We start from the raw sequence: 10,041 nt of genomic DNA on the forward strand, positions 1-10,041 counted from the left end.
CTTTTCGGTAACTACTTGCTATTAACATTTGCCAGTTACAGCAAATACCCTGTCAGACAGTGAAAATCTCTTTACAGAGAGAATCTAGAATCTCCAAGAAAGCTAGAAACCTTATTCAAGAGATGTAGACACTTCCCTGGTGTGAGCCATAATGAAGGGAGTGATGGTTCTTAGCCTCTGCAGTTAGTTAAGAATTACCAGCCTCAGCAGGTGTGTCAGAGCCCTAGCTGAGATCCTCTTTCATCAGATTTTATTCACATCGAACCTGTGTTATGAATCTGAGTTATGAGCAAATGTGTTTCAACATTAAGGCAATCTGAAGGATGTATTTATTTCTATACAGTTATGACTTTTGTCCAGACTTTAAGATTTAAAGGCATCTCTTTGCTGAAGCTAGTTAGTTTGATGATAGTACACGCGCAAAAAATCTGGTTAAGGTTTTCAACGACTTCCAAAAAAGAGCCTACTCTGAAAATGAGTAGAGTTACCATGCAGCTTTGCCTTCACCTGACTGGGGAGCCTTGTTCTCAGTCTCCTCTGTTGAATGCCTCTTTTGGGCTGTTTAATAACAGAAAAATATCGATAAACTGAAGGAAGTCTGTTGAAGGGCCACCAAAATGGACCTGGATATGGAGCATTTGCCTTGTGAGGAGAGCTTGGAGAAAAGACACCTCTGGGAGGACCTGACAGGAGCCCCTGGTGCTTACAGAGAGGATGGTGAAGAGATGGACCCAGGGTCTTCATAGTGGTGCATGCATATTTCTAATATACCATGAACCTGAATGACATATTCAGTATCATATGGTGTGGCAGGCTGGCATACACAGCAAAGTCAATATGTGTAAAGGTGCTTTTAATGGTAATATCAGGAGAATAATAACATATTCTGAAATGTTATTTTGAAAATCTATTAAATTTTTTATCCAAGTTTTGTCCAAGTATTACTGGAAACTCATGCTAAAACATATATGTATATATAAATATTATTAATGTTCCAAAACCATATTATACTGCTAGTTTTATGCCTGTTCATGCCAATTAGAAATGTATAATTTTCTCCCAAGGAGCAGTTACTATTTAGCTTCCTAAATGATTTTCTTCCTTGTCTTTTTTTTTTTTTTTTTTTTTTAGCTGGTGTCATAGAATTAATACTCAGTTCTATTTAGTCAATTAATTAAATCTACATAGAGTTAGGTTTCTTATCTACTATGAAACTGATTTAGACAGAACTGGCTACTAACATTAAAACTCAGACATTACTAGTCTGGAAAAACAAATGAGATGTAAAGTTTATCCAGAGGCTCTTAATTATATGTGAGTATTATCTACGTAGGGTAAAAGAGAGGAAGAGATAGGTATTGTTTAAAACCTCTGTGACACAAAATCTGGCAAGCATTCAAATGTTCAGCCAGGTACTAGAAAACAACTGACAATTTTAAGTGCAAGCTTTATGACCTTGACAAATATAAAACAACAAAGAACAAGCAAAAACATCATCACCACCTCATGCTTTTTTTGTTCCATCGAGAAAGAAGAAAAGAAGCATCATCTGGTAAATTCAGACCTTTCAACTTCTATGTTTATTGTGGACTACTTCCTTCAAATGCTTCTGAAGACACATTTTATCACCACATTATCATATATTGTAGGGGGAAAATTATAATTAGCTACTTAACATCTTTGGCAGATGTGTATGAGAACATTTTAAATGACTATATAAAATTTTCAGCATTAAAACCATATTCTGTCTCAAATATAATTTGTTTCATTTTTCTGTTTAATGAAGTGTAAAACAGTGATAAATTGTAGAATTCTTTGTAAAGAGTGTTCATATTATTTGTATAATGCAGTTGGTGAACCAACTGTGTTTCAAAAAGCAAATGAGTAGATGCGATGGAAATGTAATTTGCAGCTTAAAGATCAAAAAGCAAAGCAATAACATGGCACCACTGATGCTTAATTAAATTAGTGTGCATTTCACTTAAAGAGACAGCTTCAGCATCAGTAACCCTCTTAGCAAGCCCAGTACAGTGGAGATGTACTGAGGCACTTAAAAAATGAGATGGCAAGCTGATCTCCACAGGGAATTGCTGGTGTTCGCACAGAGTACCACTGCCATTGACAGGGTCTATGAGTCAAAAGGACAAACACAGACAAAAAATGGCAAAGCCCATTAAAGGACCGGGACTTGGCAGCTTCAACTTCATCACAATTTTAACAAAGATAAATACAGAATATGAGGAGGGAAGTGCACTGTTGTTTAGGCTTTGCCCTATTTTTTTAATCTGGACTTCAGAAGAGGGTGAACGTATGACTAGCATTATAGGAAATAAAATGTGAACTGGTGAAACTGCATAAATTGTAGTTGATTTTAACAAACAACCACCTCCTCATGTACTTCCACTTACTCTGAAACTAAGATTGTACCATGTAGCTTACAGATTTCATTAGCAACATACAATAACAATTTAAGATTTGTTACTTAAAAGGGTCTCCACTCGGTGTAACAAGATAAATGTAATTCAGAAGATATTTTTTCTCTGTGCGCTAGAGATGGGACAGGAGCTACAGAAAATCCCTAGCATGAAGTGCAAATGAGTATAGAAGTTGATATTAAAAGGGAGTTTCTCGTTGATATGAAGCATTTTTGACAGTTGAAACAACTGAAAGTTGCTTACTGCAGCCATCAGGGGAAGAGGAGAATGAGCAATGAATATGAAACGAGGACGACAAACTGGGTTCCTTGAAAGCTGTTAAGTAAAAGTCACATGACATGTAGAAGAACAAATAGAGCTATTATGTAAAAAATGTACTATTCTTTTCTCAGATGAATGAGAATTTTATTTTTTAACAACAACAAAAAATTCTTTCAGTTATTCCAAATATTTAGTTTAATAAATCAGTTATTCCTAAAAAAAGAATTATGTTGTTCTCCAGGCTTCATGGAAGGTGTATTAGTAAGAATTATCGAAAACCCAGGAAACATTCAGGCAAGATGATAGCAATCTAACTTTATTACAAACAGTGCAATACCTTTCTTAATAAACATTTTTGCTGTAGCTGCACTGTCATGACAGCTACACTCGGGTAGAAGGATTCTTTCATTTTTATCCCTGTTTCTGGAGTTTCTAGAAAAATAAAGCTCCTGATCCCATTTTTAGGCTTTGATGTTGTAATGTTTTTACAAGCCTACTAAAAGTTTAACTGGTTTGAATGGTTAGAATGGTAATTCTTTTGGATAATGTTTCAGCGTGCATGCTTAGGAGGATAGCTTTAATGCACGAGATAATGTCTCCTACGATGGCCTACAGACTATGTTTGATGCAGTGTTCGAGGCGCAATGTTTGTAAGCCTTTGACAATGGCTGCTGAAAAGTAGGCAGTGTCTCAGACATGTAACAAAACATGAGGAGACCATTTTATTTTAAAGCTCTTCCTTCCCCAGAAGTCATTTTGGCAACGTACACAGTGTTAATATTACTTATCCACCACATACCCACTATCTGCACTCCCAAGGGTAAATTAGAATCAAATGTATTTACATTAGAGACAGAAAAATTATCTATTTAGAAATGCATTTTCTCCCAAGCTTTATTAGAGAAAGATGCAAAGATACTCCTTATGCCTTTAAAAATGCTGTTAGTATTAACAACATGACTAGATAAAAGTGTCATAAAATGTAACAACAATCTCATTTCCAATCTACAGAACAAACAAGCTTAGTTACTAAGGACAAAATATATTCCCCAGAGGAAAACTGTATGGAAGTGGTAAAGTAATTTCATAATTGTGAAAAGGCCGAACATCGATTCCTTGAGAGTTCATGCTTTGTTTGCTGCTGCACAGATGATAGCAACGGATTCCTTTCATTCATAGCCAGTAAACAAAAAGGCCAATCTATCAGCTTATATGTAGTTAACTCAGAGGGGGAATTTGACCCAGTTTGTCCTTGTCTCTCTGTTGCTGAAATGTAAAGACTGATCCTTCATAACAGAGGAAAATGCTACTGTGGCCTCAAGGCAAATGATTCCAGAATGGCTATTAACCTCTGCACTTCGATCCAAATTTATAAAAGAACATGAAAAAAATTGAAACAGCTTTAATGTAGCCTGGCATGATTTTCTTCTATGACACAAAGAAGCCACTCAAAGGCCACTTTGAAGTCGTACTGTCTGTTCCAGGATGCTCCCCATACTTTTTAAATACCAGTCTCTGCTCTGAGCCACAGGAATGCCAAGTGAGTGAATAGATAATGCATCCATTTTTATTCGTCCAAAATCATTAATTTGAACAAGAAAGATTTGAATTAATATTTTGTCATTTGGGTTATTCGTCTTCCATATCTTTTCATGCTTTATCTTGTATACTTTTAATGACATAGAGTATGCGTGTTGTTTAATTTAGTCTTTAAGTCTCTATGGTTAAAACTACTTGGTTTTGTGAGAGATCCAGCATATCTTTAGTCACAGAAAGTGTAGAAACAAAATAATAGTAATAATAGAAATCAAATACCAACCCTCTGAATACTTACACTAAATAAGGCCAAAAATTACATTTCTATTGCTCAAGGGTTTTTCATTTGCTGAAGAAAAAGGAGACCATCTGCTGAGGAAGTGATGGCAGAGTAACATTAGGAACTTCTTGAACTATAGCAATGTTTCAATGTCAATCTGGTTTATGCTAATGTGCAGGATACATTTCACATGACAGTTCCTTCTAGTTTTGTCTTTTCTTATAGTGCATTCACATTCATAGAATCATAGAATCATTTAGGTTGGAAAAGACCTTTAAGACCATCAAATCCAACCATTAACCAGTTAAATTTAGTTTCTGCCTTCTCTAAACCACTCCTGTACCCTTGTCCCACTTCAAATTTCAGACAGCCGTGGTATCAGGGCTGGAAGGAGACAGATTGTAGGAATAAGAAGTAAATGGAAATCTGGGGTGTTTTGACAAACTAAGTCTTAACTTATAAAAGCGATGTTATAATTACCGCATGATCTGAATAAATATGACAGACTTGAGCATCTATTTATGGCTAGCTTTATTCAGAAAAGCACATAAAGTTTACATTATATTATCTGAGTACCAATCTCTGCAGTATATTTCCAAATTCTATGAGTGCTCTTTGTTTCGCATATAACATTGATATGCTTAAGTATTATATATGTGAGATCACTAATATGCTGAAAATAATTTCCATACTAATAAATCTTGTTGATTCGGTGACTAAGAATGAAAATTACGTATCTGTAGGAAAGATGATACCTAGTCTTCCTTTCTATTCAAAAGATTAAAAATCTTCATCTGGTTTCAAAAGCTCTACCTTTTAGGATGGCTGGTTTCAGGAACTGCTAATGGTCTATTGGGCCTTTTTGCAGAACATTAACACCATCCATTGACCTCTTCATTAGCAGACATGAAATTATTTGGAATTCCAGTTCCTGCTGTGAAGTTGTCCACATTACAATGTTCATGCCTGTGGCAGTCTTAGCAGCCAGATCAGGCACTAAATGGGCCATAAAATATACTAACATATCTTAGACAGGTCTTTTGCAGAAAAAGGGAGAGGAAAAGAAAAAGGCAAGGCACTTTCAAGATTATTAAGGATGAAACAACGAAGATATGGGCAAGACACACTGCATTTGCCCATGCTGTATTTTTTCCAAAGCCTTTACTATACATAAACATTTGGGGTTTAATTCTACTACTAAAACCTTTTCATGAGCAAATATGGAATATAGTCTCTTGGTAACTAATTGGAAACTTTCTATTCATCACTGAGAAAATGGCAGTGCCCCAATCATTTAGCTTTAAAAATTCTTTAAAAGTGTGTTTTATACAAATGTGGGTTTGGACTGAGATGACCTGAAATGCTCAGATTCATTCATAAAATCTCGTGGTCAGTGTCTTTAAGAAATACATCTTATCACTTAATCCTTCTTGCTTTTACTTGGTCTAGTATTTATATTCTTGGGGGGTGGCGGTTTCTGGGCTGGTTTTTTTGTTGTTGTTTTTGTTGTTGTTGTTAACATTGCTTACTGTGAGAGACTGGACTGTCAGAACTTTTTCTCTCAAAGATCGCCTGCTCGAGCGGAAAACCCCTCCAGCTACTGAGTGCAGTAAGGACGATTGCCGGGTTGTAGAGATTTTCAACCTGCGAAAAACGCCCTGCGGCCTCACGCGCTGCCCAGTCAGGTACCAGTCACGTGAAGAACGGGGCTGGAACCGCAAGAAGCGTGTGCGCATGTGCACGAACGTGGAGCCGTGTCGTACGTGCCGTCATGAAAGCATGGAGCCGTGTGGCATGTGCCATCGTGAAGACAGCCACCGGTATAAAAGGGAACCGCCTTCGCCCACCGCCGCAGAATGAGAGATTTGGACTCCCGAGAGGCTGTGGATCCGTGGCGGTGACTATTCTTGCGATTCTGTCCCGGAGTCTTGCTTGGTTTTCTGCCTTTCTTTTCTGCCCTGTCCTATCGCTCTTATCGGTTACCTTTACCTTTTTTTTTTTTTTTACTTTTTTTTCGTAATAAAAACTGTTTCTGGCATACGGCATTTGACCTCATTTGTGTCTTAATCTCGCTCTTGGGATCGTATCGAAACCTCCCCGACGTTGGATCGGGACATTTAAATTGGCGTCACGGACAGGATCCCTTGAGACGAGAGTGCCGTATGGTTTCCCAAATATGTGAGACCTCTTGGGAACGTAAGGGGGGCGGGCTTGTTTTGTTTGAAACTTGCGTGCTGCCTTCCTGAGACGACCGCTTCCCCGCTGTGTGTAACAGCCTCTCAGGCACGTCAGGGGAGCGGGCTTGTGTTCTGTTTGAAACTTGCGTGCCGTATTGTTTCCCAAATACGTGAGACCTCTCAGGAACGTAAAGGGGTGTGGGGGGGGGGGCTTGTGGGTTTTTTTTGTTTGAAACTTGCTCGCTGCCTTGCTGAGACAACTGCTGCCCCGCTTTAAACAAAATGAGTGGTGATAGAACGGTTCCCTTGGGAAGGGAAGTTCTGTTTGATTTTCTGGAGAAACATAGAGCGCGACCCTCTGTGCCCGGGGTGGACTGGGCTCAGGAAAATTGGCATAATTTGCAGAGCGTGGTTGACCGAATGGGCGCCTTGCACGGAGATGCGAGACTAAGAGCAGGAAAAGGAAAAGCGATTATTTGTGCCATTCTTGGTGCTAGCTTAGCCACCGCCGTAGAGGCTAGAGATCGTTGCCGTACTGCGGAGTCCCTAACTATCGAATCCCTTCAGAGTCTTACCTGGTCCCTTCAGGGACAAGTGGCGGAATTAAAAGAACAACTTAAAGCGGAAAAGGATCGAGTGAAACATTTGCAGGCTGCCCTTAAGGAGCAGCTCCTTGTGGATACCACCCGCGAGGGAATTCCCCGGAGATCTGAAATTGGCCACCCCTTTAACGACCTGCAGGCCGTGAAAGAGGGAGTAGAGAGATTAGAACCGCTTTCGTCGCAACCCTTGGTCAAGACCAAGTACATTTATGATGATGAGCAGGACCAGTCCCCCCAAGTTACAACCAAGGAAGTCCACTATACCGCTGTCGAGTTGGCAAAACTAAAAAAGGAATTTGGCCGAACCCCTAAGGAATCAGAAACGGAGTATGTGTGGAGAGTGTCGCTGTCTGGGGGGGACCAGATTCTGTTAAGTGAAAGAGAGGTGGAAGGGTACTGGGGACCAGGAGTGTTTTTAACTACTGGGAACCACCGTGCCCCCTGGTCTCTGACCCAACGGGCAGCCTATTGGGTGGGTGGCTTGAACCCCCTGGAGAGGGGGGACCCTCTTGTGATTACGGGGACTGGATCAATTAGTAGAGAGTGTGCAGAAGGCAGCTTGTCAGCAGATGATGTATGAGCGAAAGTTGTAGCCTAGACAGGAGTCCCCAATGATCATGCCAGTAGATCCCGAACGAATGACTCCCCTTATAAGGGGACTCCCCGATTCCTTGAAACTGATTGGTATACAATTACAGGGGAAAATACAAGTGATGCCCCAAGGCGACAGAGTTGCAGCTGCTTTAGAAGGACTTACTCCGCACCACTGACCCTCGGACAGGAAAATGTGGACCTGGGGGGAGGTGGCCCAAGAACTGATCAATTATGGGTGCAAGTATGGCCCCGTTAACCTTTCAGCTGCCAAAACAGACCCCAGGGGCTTGAGGCAAGCGAAAGTAAAAATAGTTCCGTGCCCTGGGAATAATAGGAGAGTACGTCTTTCCAAACCACCGGGAGGGAGAGGCATCCCGAACAGACGTAATAGACTGTGGATGGAGGGACAACAGAAGGGGATCCCGTGTGACTTAATGGACAGACTGCCAACAGACAAATTAGAAAAGTTGGTAACAGGATGGCCCACTAAATTGGCAAATGGAGAAGTGGATTTTGAGGATACTGCTCCCAGTGCATCCTCCTTGATTGATTTATCGGAAATAAATGCCCCCCAAAACCCGGTGGGAAACTAGATCCTTCACCCTTCAATGGTGAGCGGAGGGGTAAAGGTTGGATACATTTCAGACAGCTCACTGAGAATGGCTGGGGTGATTTGCTAATTACAGGCCTTGTAGGACCAAAACAAGTTCCGGTCACGTTTTTGATAGATTCTGGTGCTCAAATTTCAGCTATTAAAATGAAAGATGCTGCTGATTGTGGAGTTACATCCTCCAAGCAAACACTGGTTGTGGCAGATGCATTTGGCAATGTTCAACCACAGGCATTGGCAATGATCAGACTGCATCTGCCGGAAGAAGATAGTGCCGCTACAGTGGCTATGGTAGTGGGAGAGCTTCCATTCAACCTCTTGGGACTTGACCTTCTGAAAGGGAAGACCTGGATTGATAATAAAGGGAGACAGTGGTCATTTGGCTCCCCCACTGTAGATATTCAGCTGCTGCAGGCTACGCCACCACGTCCCCCCTTTGAAGCTTACAAATGTTAAGCGTTATCCAATACCTTTGGGGGCCAGAGAGGGAATAACACCTGTATTAGAGGACTTAAAAGGACAAGGTATCGTGATTCCAACCCACTCTCCTTTTAACTCTCCAGTGTGGCCATGACAAAAATCTAATGGCACATGGAGATTAACTGTAGATTATTGCAGGCTTTATGCAAATACCGGTCCGTTGACAGCAGTGGTACCGAACATTGCCGAGCTTATAGCTACAATCCAGGAACGAGCCCACCTGGTCATGGTAACAGTGGATGTTAAAGATGTGGGGTTTTATGGTTCCCCTGCAGCCTGAGGACCAAGATCACTTTGCTTTTACCTGGGAAGGCCAACAATTCACTTTCACGCAACTCCCACAGGGATATAAGCATTCCCCCCCTCTAGCCCACCATGCGTTAGCGCAAGAGCTAGAGGTAGTCCAAGCAGAGAAGGAAGTCAGTGTTTACCAATATATCGACGACATTCTCATGGGAGGGGATGAAATAGAGAAAGTTCGGATAACTCAGGATAGTATAATTTCCCACTTAGAAAGTTTGGGGTTGAAAATTCCACCAGAGAAGATACAAACACCCTCAAGTGAGGTGAAGTTTTTAGCAATCTGGTGGAAAGGAGGAATGACATGTATTCCACCGGACACCGTTTCCTCATTAGATCAGATTAAAATGCTGGAGTCGAAAAAGGATTTGCAGCATGTATTAGGATTACTTGTGTTTTGGAGAAAACATATCCCTGATTTTTCTATTATTGCGAGACCCCTGTATGACTTGTTGCGAAAAGGGGCCCAGTGGGAATGGACTGAACCCCATGAAGAAGCATTGCAGTTGCTAGTGATTGAAGCAACTGCCCATTAAGCTCTTGGTCCCATTCACCCCACAGACCCCATCCGTATTGAATGGGGATTTGCCAAGATCGGACTGTCAGTACATCTGTGGCAAAAGAGCCCTGAAGGACCCACTCGGCCTATTGGGTTCTACTCCTGTAGTTTTAAAGATGCCGAAAAAAGATATACTACCCGGGAAAAGGGTTAGTTTGTAGTCAGTTTAGCCTCGAGAGAGGCTGAAGGGACCATTCGGCAACAGCC

General features: G+C 41.0%; 1 pseudogene; it reads left to right on the top strand.

Annotated features, from left to right (window-relative positions):
• Nucleotides 1–6,971: 6,971 nt before the first annotated feature.
• LOC129204030 (uncharacterized) lies at nt 6,972–8,478 on the top strand (annotated as a pseudogene).
• Nucleotides 8,479–10,041: the final 1,563 nt, after the last annotated feature.

Source organism: Grus americana, chromosome 3 (genome assembly GCF_028858705.1).
Source record: "Grus americana isolate bGruAme1 chromosome 3, bGruAme1.mat, whole genome shotgun sequence".
Lineage (NCBI taxonomy): Eukaryota > Metazoa > Chordata > Aves > Gruiformes > Gruidae > Grus > Grus americana.